Source organism: Erythrolamprus reginae, chromosome 3 (genome assembly GCF_031021105.1).
Source record: "Erythrolamprus reginae isolate rEryReg1 chromosome 3, rEryReg1.hap1, whole genome shotgun sequence".
Lineage (NCBI taxonomy): Eukaryota > Metazoa > Chordata > Lepidosauria > Squamata > Dipsadidae > Erythrolamprus > Erythrolamprus reginae.
This window is the reverse complement of record NC_091952.1, coordinates 16,514,599-16,535,926: the sequence shown is the minus strand read 5'-3', so window position 1 is coordinate 16,535,926 and position 21,328 is coordinate 16,514,599. Positions and strand designations below refer to the sequence as shown.

Below are 21,328 nucleotides of genomic sequence, written 5' to 3'. Positions count from 1 at the left end.
GCTGTGGGCCCAAACAAAATGATGTTCAACGCTGAGAAGAGTAAAGTCCTTCACCTAGGTAAAAAAAAACCTAGACATGCATACAGTCTGGGAGGAACCCTACTTAGAAGTAGTGACTGGGAAAGATCTCGCAGTCTTGGTGGATAATCAACTAAATATGAGCCAGCAATGTGCAGCAATTGCTAAAAAGGCCAACACAATCCTAAGATGTATCAACAGGGGGATACACTCCAAGACCAGAGAGGTATTGATACCACTCTATAACACCCTGGTCAGACCACATCTGGAGTACTGTATTCAGTTCTGGTCACCACACTTCAAAAGAGACATTGAAACTCTGGAGAAGGTGCAGAAAAGAGCAACGAAAATGATTAGGGGACTAGAAACCAAGACTTATGAAGAGAGATTGCTGGAAGTGGGCATGGGTAGCCTAGAAAAAAGAAGGGCCAGGGGGGACATGATAGCAGTCTACAGGTACTTGAGGGCTTGCCACAGAGAGAAGGGGGGTCACACTTTTTCAGGGCACCAGAGGGCCAGACAAGGAACAACGATTGGAAGCTGACCAAGGAGAGATTCAACCTAGAAATAAGGAAGAACTTCCTGAAGGCCAGAGCGATCAACCAGTAGAACAGCCTGCCAGTGGAGGTTGTGAACTCCCCAAGAGGAGATTGGACTGTCATTTGGTTGGAGTGCTGTAGGATTTCCTGCTTAAGCAGGGGGTTGGACTTAATAATAATAATAATAGTAATAATAGTAATAATAATAATAATAATAATAATAATAATAATAATTTATTAGATTTGTATGCCGCCCCTCTCCCCTCTCCGAAGACTCGGGGCGGCTCCCAACAATGATAAAAACAATATTATAGGGGCACAAATCTAATATTAAAAGAAATGACTAAAACCCTATCATATTAAAACCAGTCAACACATACATACCAAACATAAATTATAAAGAGCCTGGGGGAAAGATGTCTCAAATACCCCATGCCTGGCAGTATAGGTGGGTCTTGAGTGGTTTACGGAAGACAAGGAGGGTGGGAGCAGTTCTAATCTCCGAGGGGAGTTGATTCCAGAGGGCCGGGGAGAAGGCTCTTCCCCTGGGGCCCGCCAGACGACATTGTTCAGTCGACGGGACCTGGAGAAGGCCAACTCTGTGGGACCTTATCGGTTGCTGGGATTCTTGCGGTAGCAGGCGGTTCCGGAGGTACTCTGGTCCAATGTAGGGCTTTAAAGGTCATAACCAACACTTTGTGACCGGAAACTGATCGGCAGCCAATGCAGGCCATGGAGTGTTCATGACCTGCAAGGTCCCTTTCAACATACATACATACATACATACATACATACATACATACATACACACACACACACACAAATAAATAAATAAATAAATAAACAAACCTTTGAATTGATGGTGAAACCTCAAGTCAATATCTAAACAGATGGACTGCAGATTTTGTAGAGTTTGAAAAAAGCATATATGAGATACGAAGAACTTAAAATTATGAACGGCCAAATGATTAAATCTGATAAATATTTGGAAGCATTGAACATAATTATTGCCATTTCCTATGAAACCAAAATTAAAACAAGAAGAAAAGGAACACTTTTGCATTAAAATTTGATAGATTATAATAAGTTGAACTATGTAAAGGTCAAGGACAACTCTACGGAGGGGGCGACATACAAATCTAATAAATAAATAAAATAAACTCACCAGAGACAACGGAAGAATAATGAGTATCTTTGGATGTAGTTCTCTTGAATAGTCAAAATGGAATAGTTTTGATTCTCTACTGTTAGTATTTTGTGTCTATTGAATACTGGATTTTTCTGGTTCTTTTTCTTTTGAAAGTTAGAAAAAATATCTTTCATTCTCAGCATCCTTTACTAACTTCAATTTATGTGAGCTTTTACTTTTTTGAAACAGACTATATGGTTCTGGATTACCTATTTGTACTTCTCTTCTCATTTCTTTGGGTCCTATTCTTTTTAATATGTTTGTGAGTGACATAGGGGAAGGTTTGGTAGGGAAGGTTTGCATATTTGCTGATGACTCTAGAGTGTGCAATAGGGTTGATATTCCTGGAGGCGTCTGTAAAATGGTAAATGATTTAGCTTTACTAGATTAATAGTCAAAGCAATGGAAACTGCAGTTTAATGTTTCCAAATGTAAAGTAATGCACTTGGGGAAAAGGAATCCTCAATCTTAGTATTGTATTGGCAGTTCTGTGTTAGCAAAAACTTCAGAAGAAAAGGATTTAGAGGTAGTGATTTCTGACAGTCTCAAAATGAGTGAACAGTGCAGTCAGGCTGTAGGGAAAGTAAGTAGGATGTTTGGCTGCATAGCTAGAGGTATAACAAGCAGGAAGAGGGAGATTATGATCCCGCTATATAGAGTGCTGGTGAGACCACATTTGGAATACTGTGTTCAGTTCTGGAGACCTCACCTACAAAAAGATATTGACAAAATTGAACGGGTCCAAAGACGGGCTACAAGAATGGTGGAAGGTCTTAAGCATAAAACGTATCAGGAAAGACTTAATGAACTCAATCTGTATAGTCTGGACTCTGGAGGACAGAAGGAAAAGGGTGGACATGATCGAAACATTTAAATATGTTAAAGGGCTAAATAAGGTCCAGGAGGGAAGTGTTTTTAATAGGAAAGTGAACACAAGGACAAGGGGACACAATCTGAAGTTAGTTGGGGGAAAGATCAAAAGCAACATGAGAAAATATTATTTTACTGAAAGAGTAGTAGATCCTTGGAACAAACTTCTAGCAGACGTGGTTGATAAAGCCACAGTAACTGAATTTAAGCATGCCTGGGATAAACATATATCCATCCTAAGATAAAATACAGAAAATAGTATAAGGGCAGACTAGATGGACCAGGGGGTCTTTTTCTGCCGTCAGTCTTCTATGTTTCTATGTTTTGATATGTTCATTAGGCTCATTTGAACAGCCACATTGGCTTCTTTTACTAGTTCTCATTTTTTGCAATCGTGCTTTTAATGTTTCCTTTTTCCATGAATTTTATGAACCAATTTTATTCCCCCCTTCTCCCCCATTTAATGGGTTAAGGCAGGGGTCCCCTAATTTGGCAACTTTAAGACTTGTGGACTTCAACTCACAGGATTGCCCAGTCAGCATAGCTGGCAGAAGAATTCTGGATGTTTAAGTCCACAAATCTTAAACTTGCCAAGTTTGAAGATCTCTGGCTTAAGAGGTCTCCTTTTAGTACTACTTATATTTTCTGCAATACACAAGTGTTTATTTAAAATCTTTACCTGTGGCTTTTTTTTTTTGCTTCCATTCTTCAAAAGATTAACTTTAAAGCCCTCCTAATAAGAATACGCACTGGCCAAACACATTTACACCAGTCCATATATGATATAACGTAGCTCATCCTGTCTCAGCAGTCTGTTATATAGGTCAAAATGACTATTGTCCCAGAACCCAAATGTCTGTTTACAGCATCTGTGTGGCCAATTTAGTATCCTTTCCCTTTTCATTTATCTTCCCTAGTTGGATGAGAATGCCCTGGGGTCTTGAGCTTTCTTCCAAGGTTATTAAATGTGATAGTCGCAGCTGTTCTTTGCAATGTCATTTGTACCCAGCTGTATCAACAGGAAGAGATAATTGTCAGTGAACTTGTTAAATCTTGAAAATTGTTTGGTCATGTTCACGAACCTGGCACACATCTCCCTTCGTGAGCTGATGAGTCCAGTCATCATCCATCTGTTTCCGTTGCTTTTATTAATGAAATACCAATAACTAGAGCTATTCTTGTCTGCTTGTGGGGCTGTGTTACAGCCCCTGTCCTTAGGGGTCCATTGTTTTGTCTTCTGTACTGCAATGTTTCTTTTTTTTCGCCTCAACCCTCAGAGTCTAATATAAGTCATAAGTGCAAGTTTCCATTTTATGCAAAAAGATTATAAGGGGTTTCCAGCCAGTCATACGTGTAGACATTGTTTTTTCCTTTACCTGAAGAGGTTAATTTAACCAACTCCACAAGTTTCACCTTCACCATCCATTTCTCCATGGTAGGTAGTGCTGAAGTTTTCGGCTTTTGAATATTTATTCATTCATTCATTCATTCATTCATTCATTCATTCATTCATTCAATCAATTTTTATGCCACCCTTCTCCTTAGACTCAGGGTGGCTTACAACATGTTTAACAGAGCCAGCCTATTGCCCCCACAATCCGGGTCCTCATTTTGCCCACCTTGGAAGGATGAAAGGTTGAGTCAACCTTGAGCCGGTGATGAGATTTGAACCCCTGACGGTCAGCTTCAGTGGCCTGTAGTACAGCACTCTACCTGCTCTAATAGTCTTCCTATAGATGTCATATATAAAAACAAAGTTCCATTATGTTTGTTGCTTTTCTATTAATCCCCAAAGAAAAGTCTCTGATTTTAGTTGTACTTTAACTTGTATTTCAGCAATGGATTTTGGTCAGCATTTTGGGGGGGAGGGAGAATCTTTGGGACCCTTGAGGATGGGAGTAGAAGTTGCTTGCTTTCACGTCTCCTTTCCCATTGCCAACCCTGCAAGGTAGACCAGCTCAACAAACACACCACATGTGCCTAAAACTACTTTAAGATGGACTATAATAGTAACAGAATCTTCCAAAGTCCAGGCATGCTTTACTTCCTCCCTCTTAATACATGTGAATTAGAACCAAGTCTCAGATATTTTGGTAACCTTCCTTGCAATTTTGGCATTTCAAGCATTTTATTCATTGTCTTTTTAAAAAAAAAAATTTTAAATTAATTTTTAACAAGTTTAATATACACACAACATAAAACAGTGCATAGTGAAATGTGCCCACCACCCTGATACACACACATACCCCACCACCAACCGGGGGTGTTTCTTATATGATCCACTTTGACCCAAGAGCAATATATCTATTTACATATTTATTTATTTACATATTTATTTATTTACATATTTATTTATTTATTTATTTATTTCAATACACAATACATATTGAAGAGGATAGACATGAAGTATTATATATAAAAAAAAGATATAAAAGTAGAGGAGATGATATATGAAAGGAAGAAAAGATATATGATATATGAGATATTATAGAGTGATTCCAATTTATTTCTTGTAGCTTGGTCTCGGATTGTACTCATCATATATTGTCTTATCTTGTCCCACCATCCCATCAGTTGTCTCAATTCAGTTTCATTATCCAAGTTTATCCTTTTATCCATAATTTCAAATTGAATATGGTCCACAATGTACCTATACCAATTTTGCATTGTCCATTTTGTCGCATCCTTCCAACCCAAAACTATTACCGCCTGAGCGCTTTCTATTACTGTTTGTTTTATTTCCCTAAATTCTCCCATCGCATTGCTTTTAACTAGTACTGCCATTTCCTTAGTGATTGTCCGTTGTAAGTTTAGCATTCTATTAATGTCCTCTTGCACTTTTTGCCAAAATTTCTGCACTATCGGGCATTCCCAAAACATATGCATAAACACTCCTTTATCTTGACAGCCGTGCCAACAAATACCCTTGACATTCTGTTGAAAGTGTGCAAGTTGAACAGGAGTATAATACCACTTATGTAATATTTTCCTTCTCATTTCCCTAATTCTTATATTTTTAATTTTTCTTATATTTTCTACTATATTTTCCATCTCTCGTACCTCTACTTGTACTGTATCTCATTTTGCCACCATTTAGTCAGTCTTTCAATCGTGTCCCCGTCTGACTGCACTAGCAACCTATATATATTGGTTGCTTGCGCCTTTATACCCTCACTTTTTTCTCTTACTATTTTCTCTAACCCTGTGTCCTCCCTCAATAGTACTTCTTTATTCTCCCTTTCATTTTATTCATTGTCAATTTGAAATCACCTAAGCAGTTTCAGAAGTAATTAATAAAATGTTTGCAAGAGTATTATCAAACCTGCTCCTCTATTATTTGAAATAGTGCTTGAGTTATACATGGCGATAAGGCTTTTCGTAGATTGAAGTATAATTAATTTTACTATGTCTTAAAAATGAGAGGTTTCTTTTTTCTTTTTACCTACTGAGTTTTATATTTTTATATATAAAAAATGTTTCTCTGATGGTTTGAAACCCAGTCGTTTCATTTCTTTACGCCCACACAGAGCTGCAGTTAGTGAGACACTGTACAGTACTTGGAAAACCGAATTACAAGCGAGAGCCATTAAAAACTTCCCACGTCAAATGTGGGTAGCAACAGCCCTCTTCTTTCTCCCCTACCCAGAGCTCACCTAATGCCTCCTAATCTTTTGTGGATTGATGCTTTTAACAGATTAAGAAAAAGGAAGCTGGAGAAAAAGAAGATGATTCCAGATTACTACTCTTTTTTGTTGTTCAACCTGGGCTGTCTCAAAGAAACCTAATGCTCCTCCTCGGCCTAAGGACTTGGTCATTTAAAGGTTAGCAAAAGCTTCATTGATTTTAAAATTTAGAAATTTAAGTGAAAATCTGCAAGGAACAGGCCAGTAATTTGTGGCCACAATAATTGCTTGTACATAATTTAATTCCCTAGAAACCTGCAAAAGGGCTCTGTCATCAGGATCTTTAAGTTTCTTTGGTTCAGCCACACACATGTTGAAATCTAGATTAAAATACTAGATATGGTACTAGAAAGAGCATGTCTGTAGATGATGATGATGATATATATATTTATTTATTTATTTTGTCCAATACACAATGAGAGTTTTAGTGGGTATATGATGAAGGTTATAGAGGAGATACTCAAAGTAAAATATATCTAAGAAAGAATAGAAAAGAAGATATAGTAATAGAACATATCAATGAAAGAATAGAAGAAGAGATACAGGAATAGAAGAAAGGAATAGGAGATTTAGGAGAGCAATAGGATTAGCTTGCATATTTCTGGCATGAAGCACATTGCAAATATTTTTACCAATTTTATAGCAAATACCTTTTATTTTGCAATAGAAAAGCAGAATAGTATCTTTCCTTTCCCACTGACAGTACTGTACTGATAAAAAATTAATAATTCAAATTGTACTTCCATTATATGATTTGCCTAAGTATATTCATATTAAAGTGATAGTGTCTCAAGGAAATTTTTATTTATTACGTATAATGCAAGGGGTTGTTTTTCTTATAACAACTTCTGTAATATTTTAGCTTTGCAAAAATATGACAGAAAATCTAAATTGCATTGTATGTGTAAATGAGTAAGAGATGCTTGAGTTTTTGTTTTTGTTTTGGAATCTAAATAAGGAGCTTTAAAGTTTGTTCTAGAGCTCTCAGTAGTAATCATAATAATTTGGTGTCTAATAATGCACTATAAAATGGCTTTTATTGTTTAGTAGGATATAATGTGCAAAGATGCATCAAGTAAAGTACTCATGTTCAATACAGGTAAATGACCTGTGACAATAAAAACACCATAAAATGTTTATTCTTCAGCACTCGAAAAACCGCTAGCCACATGTTTTATAAGCTTTCTTAAGCCTTGCTATTTTATTATAGGGGTAATTAACTTTTGCCCTTCCACATGTTGTTGAATTAAAACCAGGTGTTCTTGGCCATGTTAGTTTTGGCTGGTCTAATTCTGTTTTTTATCCAATGGACAGTTAGAGTCCTAAGCCCCTTGACAAAATTTCTTTCAAACATACCGTTGGCTTGAAAAGAATAAGAATTGTCCAAACTGAAACTTAAGCAGCAGGAACTGGGTGTGTGTGTGTGTGTTAAGCAACCAAAAATGTGAGATATTATTTGCAGTTTATAATTATTTGCAATTTCTGCTGAAACTAAGAAATCTGCACTCTTTTAGGTAACTTTCTATTAGAAAATCTTATTGATACCTTATTGTCAAAGTCATAGAGATTTATTTTATAATGCAGTTTCAATTTATTTGATACAATGATCTGTAGAGATAGAGGCCATCATCCCCAGGATGATGTAGGACAGTGTTTCCCAACCTTGGCAACTTGAAGATATTTGGGCTTCAACTCCTAGAATTCCCCAGTGAGCATTCTGGGAGTTGAAGTCCAAATATCTTCAAGTTGCCAAGGTTGGGAAACACTGATGTAGGACACTATCCCTGTCTGGTACATGATCTCATCTACATTGTATCAACAGGATGTCCTTAAGGATTGGCGAGGAGAATTCACCAATAAAATGCTGTTGCTGTTTGTCACCTTTTGCTGCTTGGAAAACAATATAAAAGCAATAAACACTCTGAAGGCAGTCAGACATCTAAGCATCCTGCAATGACTGGTCTCTAACTCCATCACTAATCCAGTTACAATGTAATGGACAAACTCTGATTTCACCATCAAACTCCCAACTCTGAGAATCTTGGAGTATTGCTAAATTGTTTGTTTGTTGTTTGTTTGTTTGTTCGTTCATTCATTCATTCATTCATTCATTTGTCAAAACATGTACAAGATAGCAGGTATGGTTTAAACATAAACCAAAGTGAACTAGGTATAGGCGAATCTGGACAATAGGACAGTAGGACAGGGATGGTAAGCATGATAGTGCGCTTACATGATATTGCACGCCCCTTACAGACCACATAGGAATGGGGTGAGGTCACACTGTAGACAGTCTAAGGTTAACCGTTTTTGGGGTTTGGAGAAGAAACCACAGAGTCAAGTAATCACTCTTTTGCTGAAGTCGTATTTTCTGCACTTGAATTTCGAGCGCTTTACTTTGAATTTGAATCTATTGTGTGCACGTGTGTTGTTGTGGTTGAAGCTGAAGTTTTAATTGACAGGTAGGACATTGTGGTAGATGATTTTATAAACTACATCCAGATCAGATCATAGGTGACATAGCTCTAAGTTATCTAAACCCAAAATTGCAAGTCTGGTGGAATAAGGTATTCTGTTGCGAGCAGAGGAGTAGTGGACTCTTCTTGTGAAATATTTCTGGACTCTCTCAATTGTATTAATGTCTGATATGCAGTGTGGGTTCCAGACAGGTGAGCTGTATTCAAGGATTGGTCTGGCAAATGTTTTGTATGTTCTGGTTATCAGCGGAATGTTGTCAGAGAAGAAGCTACGCAAGATTAGGTTAACAACTTAGTGCCTTTTTGGCAATGTTGTTACAATGGACTCTGGCATTTAGGTCATTAGATATGAGTACTCCAAAATCCTTAACAGAGTGAAGGTTGTCAACAAGGTCGTGTCCTCCAAGTTTGTATTTTGTATTCTGATTCTTTTTCCCAAATGTGTAAGACACAGCATTTGTTGGTTGAGATTTGAAGTTGCCAGTTATCAGATCAAACAAATTTAGTTTCCGTAGAGGTTTGTTGTGTACTACTGAATCCCAAGGCTTTACAAAATTCTATGTAAATTGTGTCTATTGATAGAGTTGTGAAGCCCATATGTTTTTGTAGTGTAGGAGATGCAGGTTACAGGATACTTTTTTTTGGAAACCAAATTGTTTGTTAGAGAGCAGGTTGTTAGTTTCTAGGTGATTCCATGACTTTGCAGGTGACGCAAAATAAAGAGATTGGTCTACCATTTTCAACGTTACTTAGAAACATAGAAACATAGAAGACTGACGGCAGAAAAAGACCTCATGGTCCATCTAGTCTGCCCTTATGCTATTTCCTGTATTTTATCTTAGGATGGATATATGTTTATCCCAGGCATGTTTAAATTCAGTTACTGTGGATTTACCAACCACGTCTGCTGGAAGTTTGTTCCAAGGATCTACTACTCTTTCAGTAAAATAATATTTTCTCATGTTGCTTTTGATCTTTCCCCCAACTAACTTCAGATTGTGTCCCCTTGTTCTTGTGTTCACTTTCCTATTAAAAACACTTGGATCTCCTTTGTTGAAAATAGGAATGACTGTGGCTAGTGACCATAAGTTGGGTAAGAGGCTAGCCTTGAAGGAATTTTCCAAAATTATGCTTAGAGATTCAGCTATGTTTGTGAAGAGCTTTTTTATCAAAAATAGGCACATAGACTGTCAGTTCAAATGTATATAGATGGTTTTAGGTTGTGTACTGTAATGCTTTTCCAACATTATCTTCTGTAAAATAGATAGTTGCAATTGTTTGGGGTGCAACTAGGAAATATTGGGCATGAGCCATTGCTGTTTACAAAGATGGGACCGAAGAGGTTGGCTTTAATTCAATTCAATTCAATTCAATTTATTAGATTTGTATGCCGCCCCTCTCCGAAGACTCGGGGCGGCTCACAACAATAATAAAAACAGTATAATAATGGAACAAATCTAATAATAAAATTATATTAAAAAACCCCAACAATTTAAAAACCATACAACACATACATACCAGAATAAAGTTTGAAACTTGACTGAAAAAAAATCCTGTATTCCACGATGTTCCACCGTAGTCCGGCGGAGCTGTGGCTTCCACCCACCCCTCGCAACCCCAACCAGAACCGGAAATTAAGTAGTTCATTCCTCCGCCTCTTCCTCCTTATTAGAATTGCTGTTAATTGCTGTTGCATTGTGGCTTGTTGTTGCTACCACAATCCATTGTTTGCTTTTAAATTAAAGTTGTACATTCAATATATAAGAGCATTTTTAAAAAGACTTCTGAAGAATCTAGGCTATGAATAAGTAGTTTAATCTGGATAATTTAGTTTTTTTCAGTGTTATTTCTAAGCTAATTATCTTGTTATTGCTTTGTATTTAGGCTTGTACATATAAAACCAATGATTAATTGCTATGTTACTTTCAGGAAGTACTCTCCTGAAGTTGTTAAGTTTATCTCTGTAGTTTCCCAAGAGTCAGCTTGTTGCATGCAGAGTTACTCAATTCTGTATGAACCTATTGTTGTTCTTTACAGATCTTTGTGGCGTTGTATTGTGGTGCTCTTTTAAGTAGTTCTTTCTTTTATTAAGGTTTCTTTGGGCACAGTCGCATGTTGACCCATTTAACAATCACTATAACCCATGACTGTAAGTCTGGGCACAATTATAGTCGATTACATACAGTGAAATATTTGAGTGAAGGCTTGTTATTGCCTTCATTTTTAAAAGCTGACATAGTTGGCAGAATAATTGAGCGTAGTTAAATTACTTGTTTTTCTTTTCTTGTTTTCCTCCCCCAAAATTAAGGTGTGTCTTATATTCCAGTGCATCTTATACTGTGAAAAATACAGAATACCTTGTTTACCTCCCAGCATAATAAGAGTTGAAGTTAAGTGGGTTGCGGTTGCGGTTTGGGCACTCAAAAAGGTTTGCCATCACTGCGCTAGTTAGAAGACCGTCGAATGATGGTACTGAATGCTGAACTTAAGCCTACAAAGAGGATCCTTGTGTAGGTCTTTGGAGAATCAAGATGTTGTAGGATGTAATGCAGAGCCATATTAACAGCATCATCTGTCGATTTATTTTCTTGGTATTCATATTGCAGTGGGTCTAATAGTAGGTCCATGATGGTTTTCAAGTGGGACAGCACTAGCCTTTCAAAGGTTTTCATAACTAGAGATGTTAGAGCAACTTATTTGTAGTCATTCAGTTCCTTGATGGAGGGCTTCTTTGGCACTGGAATGGTAGTGGAGCGTTTGAAAGAAACCAGATATTTAATATTATTTCTATTAAGTTATATTTAATAAAATGACTTTTAGCATAAACCAGGCCTTATTAACACAATCAAATATCAATCTTGATTTCTTCATATGTTTTAATTGCAACTTCATGTAAGGAAGATCTACGTTAATCAATATATTAATCTTATAATCACAAGGTCACATATAAAGTACCATCTCTTCAACCTGGAACTAACTTTTCCATTTCAGAGTTCACTAATCTTTAGAAACCTCCCTTGCTTACTGGAACAGCACAAGGAACTGTCACAAGATAGACCAAAAGTCGTAGACGTAAAATAATTTCGCAAGCCAGAATATATGTTATTAAGGTATATTTTTCCTACTTAGGAAAGATTTTTGTTTACTTCTCTTTTTTTTGTATAAGGACATGTTGTCAACTATAATTTGTTATTGGCAAATTGATGACACGCATTGTGTAAGGCAGTGTTTCCCAACCTTGGCAACTTGAAGATACCTGGACTTCAACTCCCAGAATTCCCCAGCCAGCATTCGCTGGCTGGGGAATTCTGGGAGTTGAAGTCCAAATATCTTCAGGTTGCCAAGGTTGGGAAACACTGGTGTAAGGTATAAGATTACCATTGTTGTATCCTGGAATGGCTACCTTGTAACGCTGTAAATAGTTTGTTCCTCTTTTCCAGCGCTGTCTGAGCCCAAGCAGGAAGTCGCTCCTGATTGGCTCAGACGCGGCCGGCTCTCGCTTTGGCGGGAACCGCAAAAGTATAAAAGAAGCGGTTTCTCCCTGCAGAGCCAGTCGGTACTCGCTGAACTGTCACTTTACCTTGCTGAGCTGTCACTTGTTCTCTGAGCTGAATAAAAGTACCGATTGCTCAAACCCTGTCTCTGGGTCTACTTCACTGGCGACGAACGAACGGAAGAACTTCGCGTGCAACATGGACAAAATCCAGATCGGCCAGGCTCCAGAACTCTTCGATTCCGAGAAAATGACATGGGACGAGTACATGGCCACCTTCGAGATATTCCTCGAGGCGGCGGGAATGCAGGACGCCGGAGCCGATCGCAGACGGGCTATTTTTCTCAACTACTGCGGCGCAGAGATCCGTAGACTTGCCCAAACTCTCACCGAGCCAGAACAAGCAAGAGCCACAGCGTGGGACGTCCTTCAACAGAAACTAGCGAGCCATTTTAAACCAACCAGACCAGCCATGGTTTACCGGCATCAATTTCACATGATGGCTCAGAGAGAAACCGAGTCAATCAGCCAATTCACAACGCGGCTTCGAACGGTACTTGCTCAATGCAAGTTTCAAGACCCGGAAGCTCGCCTTACCGACGCCTTGGTTTTCGGCATGAAGAGCAACTCGGTGAGAAACAAACTCCTCACCGAAGAAGAGCCGACGCTACAAACCGTAATTAAATTAGCACAAACCGCGGAAGCAGCCGACGCAGCGGCAAGAGAATTAAAGGAGCACGGAAGGCGAGAAATCATTGCCAAAATCAACGCCGAGTCTCCCAGCGCCGAGGGAACAGACGACCTCAGCCAGCCGACTAGAAACGGGGACAACTGCCTCCTCCTGCAAGACCAGCCGAGACATCCTAGAGCTACTCACCCAGCCCCCTGCGCGGGCTGCCGGGGAAATCACCAGCGCCATCGATGCCCCTTCCGAGACGCTACTTGCCACCGTTGCAACCGGAGAGGCCACATCGCCATCGCATGCAGAGCAACGGCACCAGAAGAAACGTTTGCCACACAACAATACCAGCGACCTCAAAACCAACCCCCCCAATCGCGAGAAAGGAGACCGTTCCGCAGCTCGGGTCAAAGGAACTACTCAAGCGCTAACCGCGACTACAATAGAGGTAACTCTAAATTTTCCGTGAATAACACGGCAACCAAAAAGGGGGCTAAAATTGTTATCTCATTGTTACTAAATAACCAGCCTTGCTCAATGGAGCTGGATACGGGCTCGAGATATACCATCATGCCCTGGGAAAAATTTAAACTATACATGCCTAATGTGTCTAAGGCTGACTTAACTCAAACCTCATTGGTGATCAGAGACTTCCAAGGGGGGGTAATCTCGGTCCTGGGAACAGCAAATGTACCTATTGCCTTTAAGAATGTGAAATGTACCCTTCCCATGCTTATTGTGACGGGGGCCAAACACTCCCTGCTGGGTCTAGCGTGGATGGAACCGTTGGGGATCGAAATTTCGGGTGTGTGTAATGTAAACTGTGATAATATGCCTAACTTTGTGAAAGAGTTCCCTGAAGTGTTCAGCCCCACCTTGGGATTGTATAAGGGACCCCCTATATCTTTCTCTATCGACCCAAAGGTCCCACCGGTCAGACTGAAACCTCGCAGGGTTCCCCTTCCGCTTCTCCCCAAGCTGGACATGCAGCTGGACAAACTCATTAGTCAAGGTATTTTGGTCCCTGTGGAACAGGGGCCATGGGAAACTCCCATAGTGACACCATTGAAGCCAGATGGCTCTTTAAGAGTTTGCGCTGATTACAAATCAACCTTGAATAAGGCACTCCAACACCACCCCTACCCCATCCCGGTCGTGCAACAACTCTTACACTCCCTGGGGGAGGGGAAAAGGTTCGCAAAGATCGACCTGGCCCAGGCTTACCAGCAGCTTCCGGTCGATGAACAAACAGCAAACGCCCAAACGATTGTAACACACAGGGGGGCTTTCAAATGCACGAGGTTACAGTTTGGGGTAAGCATAGCCCCAGGAATATTCCAGAGCATCATGGAACGCCTATTGTCAGGGGTAAATGGGGCAATTCCATATTTTGATGACATCTTAATTGCAGGGGAAAACCAGGGGCAAGTGAACAAAAGAATAAGGGAAGTACTTAAGAGGCTACAGGACAAAGGGTTACGAATCAAGCCTGATAAATGTGTCTGGGGAACTGACAGTGTTGAATTCCTTGGGTATAAAATAGATAAGGAAGGTATCCACCCCACAACAGAGAAGCTGAGAGCAATTAGAGAAGCCCCAGAGCCACAAGATAAGAATGAGTTGCAGGCATTTTTGGGCCTCCTTAATTTTTATTCCGTTTTTTTAAAGCAGAAGGCAACAGTAGCAGAGCCTCTCCATCGTTTACTCCAGAAGGAAGCCCGCTGGACATGGGGGAAAACTGAACGTGAAGCTTTTTCTCAAATAAAAAATTTAATAACTTCTAAAAGTGTAGTAGTCCAATATAGTGCTTCACTACCCATTAGGCTCACGTGCGACGCTTCGCCGTACGGCATAGGAGGAGTCTTAGCTCACGTTCTACCGAATAAGACAGAGGCCCCAATAGCATTCTTTTCAAGAACCATGACCAGCACAGAGAGGAATTATAGCCAGTTAGACAAGGAGGCTCTAGCATTAGTGGCAGGGGTAAAGAAGTTTCACAATTACATTTTTGGGAGAAGCTTTGAGCTAGTCACTGACCACAAACCCCTACTAGGCCTGCTAGCCCCCAACAAGCCCACTCCACCTTTTATGTCTCCAAGACTAATCAGATGGGCCCTTTTCCTCTCAGGGTATCAGTATGAGCTCACCCACAAGGGGGGGAAGGAAATCAATCATGCAGACGGCCTCAGCAGATGCCCCATAGCAGACTTGGTAGAAGACCCTGTTCCTGCCACAGATGTGCTAATGATAGAACTCGAGGAAAACCCACTAACCACAGCAAAAGAGGTAGCTGCACACACGCAGCAAGACCAAATCCTTAAACAAGTGGTGAACTGTGTTCTAAAGGGATGGCAAAATGATATTGTTAAACCTGAATTGTGTGATTTTAAGAACAAAAGGCTTGAATTATCATATGTAAAAGGTTGTTTGCTGTGGGGGGATAGAGTGATCATCCCCAAACGCCTAAGGGAAAAGGTACTCAAAATGTTACACGTGGGCCATCCTGGGATTGTCAGGATGAAGAGCCTAGCAAGGGGGCATTTATGGTGGCCAGGGCTTGATGCTGATATTGAAAGTTGGGTTTCAAAGTGTGACCCGTGCCAAGAGTCTAGGCCCAGTCCCCCCAAAACAACTCCGGCTGAGTGGGAACAGCCTGCTGGCCCTTGGTCTAGGATCCACATTGATTTTGCTGGCCCAGTGGGGTCTCAGTACTTCCTAATAGTGGTTGATGCTTTCTCCAAATGGTTGGAAATAATAGCAATGAACAACATAACCACAAGTGCCACTATCAAGGTATTGAGCAGACTGTTTGCATCCCATGGTTGCCCTGATCTATTAGTGTCTGACAATGGACCACAACTAACAGCCAGGCAATTCGAATTATTCCTAGATGGCCTAGGGGTCAGACATGCCCTCATCTCGCCTTACTCGCCCTGGGCTAACGGGTTGGCAGAACGTTACGTAAGGGTGGCAAAGGAGGCATTGCACAGGTCAGGCCCTGGAGATGTGCAACAGAACTTGGACCAATTCTTATTAACCCAGCACATTACCCCTAACTCGCACACACATGTAAGCCCTGCAGAGTTATTGATGGGGAGAAAGTTGAGGTCACCATTAGACAGGTTAAACCCAAGGTTCTGTGTGAATAATAACCAAATGTGCATGAAACCAGAAAGAGAAATGTATTTGGGTCAAAATGTATATGTAAAATGCTTTGATGGAAATGTAAACTGGATGAAGGGAATTATTGTTAAGCAAAACGCACCCAAGACTTATATTGTTAAACTGGAGGATGGTCGTTTGTGGAAACGACACATAGACCACATTCGGAAACGAACTGAAAACCAATTGCAACAACCCGCTGACTCGGACTCTCCCCCTTCAACAGACTTTTGTACATTGCCCGAACTAAGAAACACGCAAAGAGACTTATCGGGCCAGGGGGAACCATCCAGCGACGCCGAGCCATCCTCGTCCTCCGAGGCCTTCGTTGGGCCTGCCAGGCCAAGTCCGCCGCACCGGGAGAGCAGCGGCGAGCCATCCTCCACAGTCAGTGGCGAAGGAGAAAATGGTCTGCGCAGGTCAGCGCGAGAGCCTCGAAGGCCTCACCGATTGGACGACTTCGTCACGTGGCTTTCTTGATGGATGAGTCCAACTATGAGGGGAGGGGTGTTGTATCCTGGAATGGCTACCTTGTAACGCTGTAAATAGTTTGTTCCTCTTTTCCAGCGCTGTCTGAGCCCAAGCAGGAAGTCGCTCCTGATTGGCTCAGACGCGGCCGGCTCTCGCTTTGGCGGGAACCGCAAAAGTATAAAAGAAGCGGTTTCTCCCTGCAGAGCCAGTCGGTACTCGCTGAACTGTCACTTTACCTTGCTGAGCTGTCACTTGTTCTCTGAGCTGAATAAAAGTACCGATTGCTCAAACCCTGTCTCTGGGTCTACTTCAACCATTGTTCAGACTTTGTCATGCCAATGATTACTCTGAACCTGTGTACACAAATAAACCTGTGTTGCTCCATCCCCTTGTGGTCTTCATTTCCAAAACTGGTGCGCTCATTCAGCTGCAGCATGAATGCCAAGTATGATTCAGTGTGCCACTACAGGGTTTTGTTTCTGGTATCATCTAACTCTTGAAAGATTTTTTTAAATAGGAAAGTAGACATCAGTCTGAAAAAATATCAGTCAAATTAAAAAAAGGTGTATTGGGAAAAGACAGATACCCAAGTCCCCTGTCAAGAAGATGATTAGAAATCTTAATGATACTGTTGGTATTAAAGGCAGAAGGATGTTCATTTTGGGCTTTTAAGCACTTGTGTTATTTCTGTCTCTAGAAGCAGGGGTGGGCAGCAGGCAGGACTGGGTGGAACACAGTTCCACCGCCGGAAATGAACGTGCAGGCAGTCACTTCCTGGATTACCAGTCTCAGCTCAGCTATCCTTTTTTCCCTGCTGCGCATTCCTCACTTTTTCCCTCTTTCCTCCTTCCTGGCCTTGTACGAGCTTCCCTCTTTCCTGCCCGGCTCCCCTCCAGCCTCATGTGGCCACTTCCCAAGGCGAGAAAGGAGGAAAGAGGAAAAAAGCGAGGAGCGCACAGCAGCAACAGCAGGGGGAAAAAAGGAGAGTCGAGCTGAGCCATGTCAAAGCTGTCTGGGCTGCAGTCTTCTTCCCCTTACGAAGCCCTCACTCCGCCCACAGCTGAGATGAAAAGACGTCATGCAGCAATAATAACCTTGTGACTCTCCCTCGGCTTCCTGATATTTTTAAATCCACTCCCCCCCCCCCGTCCTCCTCCTTCTCCTCGGAAAGAGGCAGGAAGACCAGCACTGGCAGGAGTTGCAGGGGGAGGTGTTACTTTTCCTCCCCCCTCTTTTCCCAACAGCTGATCGGCAACCATTTGCCTAGCTACCTAGCCTGAGGTGGGGGGCGACCAATGAAGTAGAGTGCAGGACACAAAGCAAATTGTCACCCCAGCGAGTGACACTGGTGAAGTTATAAGCCGAGGACTTAAGAGTTCACTTGAACGATGCTGATCATTCAAGCCACTCCCACCTGGTCACATGGCCAGCAAGCCACTCCTACCCAAGCACATAACCATCAAGTCACAGGCACAAAATAAGCCACATCCACAGTGTGGCAGTAAAAATTTTGGCTGCCCATTACTGCCTAGAAGCATGGAGATACATAAACAGATATTCATCTATACTTCCAGCAGACTTCCAGCAGACGTGGTAGATAAATCCACAGTAACTGAATTTAAACATGCCTGGGATAAACATATATCCATCCTAAGATAAAATACAGAAAATAGTATAAGGGCAGACTAGATGGATTGTGAGGTCTTTTTCTGCTGTCAGACTTTTATGTTTCTATGTTTCTACTATTTGGAATGTCGTTTATTAATGATTTCATTCTGTTCTTGCTTCTTGCTGAATTTTGAGACCTATTTGTAGTCACTGAAAATCTCTATCAATTAATGTTTTCCGTTCCCATAATCAACAATCAAATTTCTATTCAGTCCCAAGCTTTTTCATTAAGACTGGGAACTGATTTAAAGTAAAATTTGTCTTTTTTGCCATGGGTCACTGCACTGTATTGAAGGTAACTCGAGTATACTGCGACTGTTCAATAAATAGTGCTTGTAGCTTGGTGTTGTGGAAAATACATATGCTTTACTCAACTTCAGACAAGAAGTGAAAGTAGATCAGCTTCTCCTTGTAGCAGGATAATATGGGCAAATTGTTTCCATTTGGTAGCAGTCAACAAAACAAAAGGCTTCCTGCATCAAAAGAAACATTTAAATTCCTAGCACAGTCAGATCTGTTAGTGGATTTTTAATTCATATTTTGGTGCATTTCTAGTGAAGGTTTTTAAAAGTTCATTTAAAATTTTTAACACATAATGTCTAAGCTGCTATTGATTAACATTTTTAAGACTTATGCAATAGTCTTGGCTCATCTTGATACAAGAGATGACTGATTCACTTTACCCTGTTAGGTTTGGCATATAAAATGAAAATGTTTGTAACTGTAGAAATTGTACATTAATTGTTCTTGAGTCAATTTCCCCCCCTCTGTATATTTAAAGAAAAAGATCCCTTAACACTTGGTTTACAGTTTGGTGCAGTTGTAAACCCAGAATGATTAGACACACACACACACAAAATATATTAAAAAGATAGGAAGACCATGTTTAATGGTAAGTAGTAGCCATGCTGTAGCATTGGACCTTTATGGATTTGGAGCTGATGTGTTTCTTTTCCCCTCCACATAGTTCAGAGATGAGGCTGAAACAGTGGTGAAAGTGTTGGTCATGACCTTTAAAGCCCTACATGGCATTGGACCAGAGTACCTCCGGAACCGCCTGCTACCGCACGAATCCCAGCGGCCAATAAGGTCCCACAGAGTTGGCCTTCTCCGGGTCCCGTCGACTAAATAATGTCGTCTGGCAGGCCCCAGGGGAAGAGCCTTCTCTGTGGCGGCCCCGACCCTCTGGAATCAACTCCCCCCAGTGATTAGAACTGCCCCCACCCTCCTTGCTTTTCGTAAACTACTTAAGACCCACCTATACCGGCAGGCATGGGGGATTTGAGACATCTTCCCCCAGGCTCATTATTATTTATGTTTGGTATGTATGTGCTGTTTGGTTTTAATTATGATAGGGTTTTTAGTTATTCTTAATATTAGATTTGTGCCATTGTAATATTGTTTTTATCGTTGTTGTGAGCCGCCCCGAGTCTTCGGAGAGGGGCGGCATACAAATCTAATAAATTGAATTGAATTGAAATCCAATTGTTTTTACTATTGGTTCTGTGGGTGTGGTTTAGTGGGCATGGTGTGGCTTAGTAGGTGTGACTTGGTGGGTGTGGCAGAGGAAGGATACTGAAAAATCTCCCCCCCTCCCCCCATTTGGGGGCCAGCCACAGGTGGTATTTGGCGATTCTCCGAACTACTCAAAATTTCCGCTACCGGTTCTCCAGAACCTGTTAGAACCTACTTTACAAGTTAACCACAGCTTCTTCTGGTATGTTCCAATGGTGAACTCTACTTACCTTCTCTACCAGTTCGGAAGTGCCCCCATCAATCACACTTTTTAACCCTCTGTGCATGCACAGAAGGCTTTGCGCATGTGCAGAATGTAAAAAAATAAGGAAATTGTGATGTCCAGGAAAGTGGGAGGAGCCTCGCGCTATTGCCGCCACCAGATCTCCAAACCACTGGCAGCTGCCGCTATCAGTACATCTGAACTTGGCCATATCAGTACCATTTCACCACTGGTATGTTCTGATTATGGCTACTTTAAAATAAATCAGTCTAAATGCATCTGTTTTGTTACACTGTAAGTGCAATAATGGCTTTCAACAATTGTGGACAGATTTGTGCATCTGGATATTGTCCGGAATGCAAGGAACCCTCAACAGATCAGAAAATATCAGCGCTACCAGCCACTCTTTCCTATAAGCCGCTGAATTCTAGCCTTTTTTCTCTGTAAATATTACATAAATTATATTGTTTTTACTATTTAACTCAAGCCAGTTGCTACAGTCATTCATTTGGCAGCTCTGATCATTAAAAGATTTTGTCCAGACTTATTTGTAAAGGAACGTAATTTCTGCATATAAAAATAAATTACTCTTCCTGTGCGACAGAATAAATGGAAAGTTTATTTCTTAACATTACTTCCTAGATTTCTTTTTCCATGTTCAGATTTACTAGTAGCTATGAGAGGTCCTCATTATTCTCTTAAATACTTTCATATTATGAAAGGGTGTCGTTAAACAAATGACTGCAATCATTAAACAGATCTGGCTTCCCCGTTAACTGCTTGCAGGAAACCAGCTAGGAAGGTTGCAAATTGTAAACATAAAGTCTCTTGGGATGTAGAACTCTCGTACATCGGTATACATTGCCTGGCTGTATTGAATATTGAACTGTCGCTCTGCAAACCCCCCCCCCCCAGCGGCTGTGAGTTTTATAATTTTGTATCTTGTTTTTATTATTTTTAATATTGCAAGTTGCTCAGGGCCACATGTGTGAGAGGGCAGCCATAACGATAAATAAAGAGGAGGAAAGGCACAGAAATATCAAAGAGCAAGCTAACTAAAGCCACCTGATGAGCTAGAGAACAAGGAGGCAGATAACAAAACCCAGATTTTTATTTTTTCATTTAGTGTCATGGGAGATGTTACGCGGACACAGTAAATGTCACAAACAATGAACATAAGCAAATCTCGGAGATATTTAGGGCTTGGTTCCAGACTAGTGCAATAAAGCAAATATTGCAGTAAAGTTTTGGTTTTCAAGTGCATATAAAAATTATATTTACGTTTCCTATAGTTATTGAGTGTGCAGTAGAATTATGTCTTAAAAAATGTATGTACCTTAA

The 21,328-nt window shown here is 40.8% G+C and overlaps 2 protein-coding genes across 8 annotated transcripts in view; one reads left to right on the top strand and one right to left on the bottom strand.

Annotated features, from left to right (window-relative positions):
• Positions 1-14,003, bottom strand: part of LOC139163624 (aurora kinase B-B-like) — a 90,754-nt gene extending 76,751 nt beyond the window's left edge. Inside the window, exon 1 of the mRNA XM_070744535.1 lies at positions 13,993-14,003. The gene's annotated coding sequence lies outside the window, so the exon portion shown is untranslated. The remainder of the gene's footprint in view (positions 1-13,992) is intronic.
• The window catches only part of ZNF831 (zinc finger protein 831), an 85,964-nt gene that overhangs the window by 19,204 nt on the left and 45,432 nt on the right, over positions 1-21,328 (top strand). For 3 of the 7 annotated variants that reach the window (XM_070744530.1, XM_070744529.1, XM_070744531.1), the window contains one exon: positions 6,311-6,437. The exons of the other annotated variants lie outside the window; for them this stretch is intronic. The gene's annotated coding sequence lies outside the window, so the exon portion shown is untranslated. The remainder of the gene's footprint in view (positions 1-6,310; positions 6,438-21,328) is intronic. 7 annotated transcript variants of the gene reach the window in all.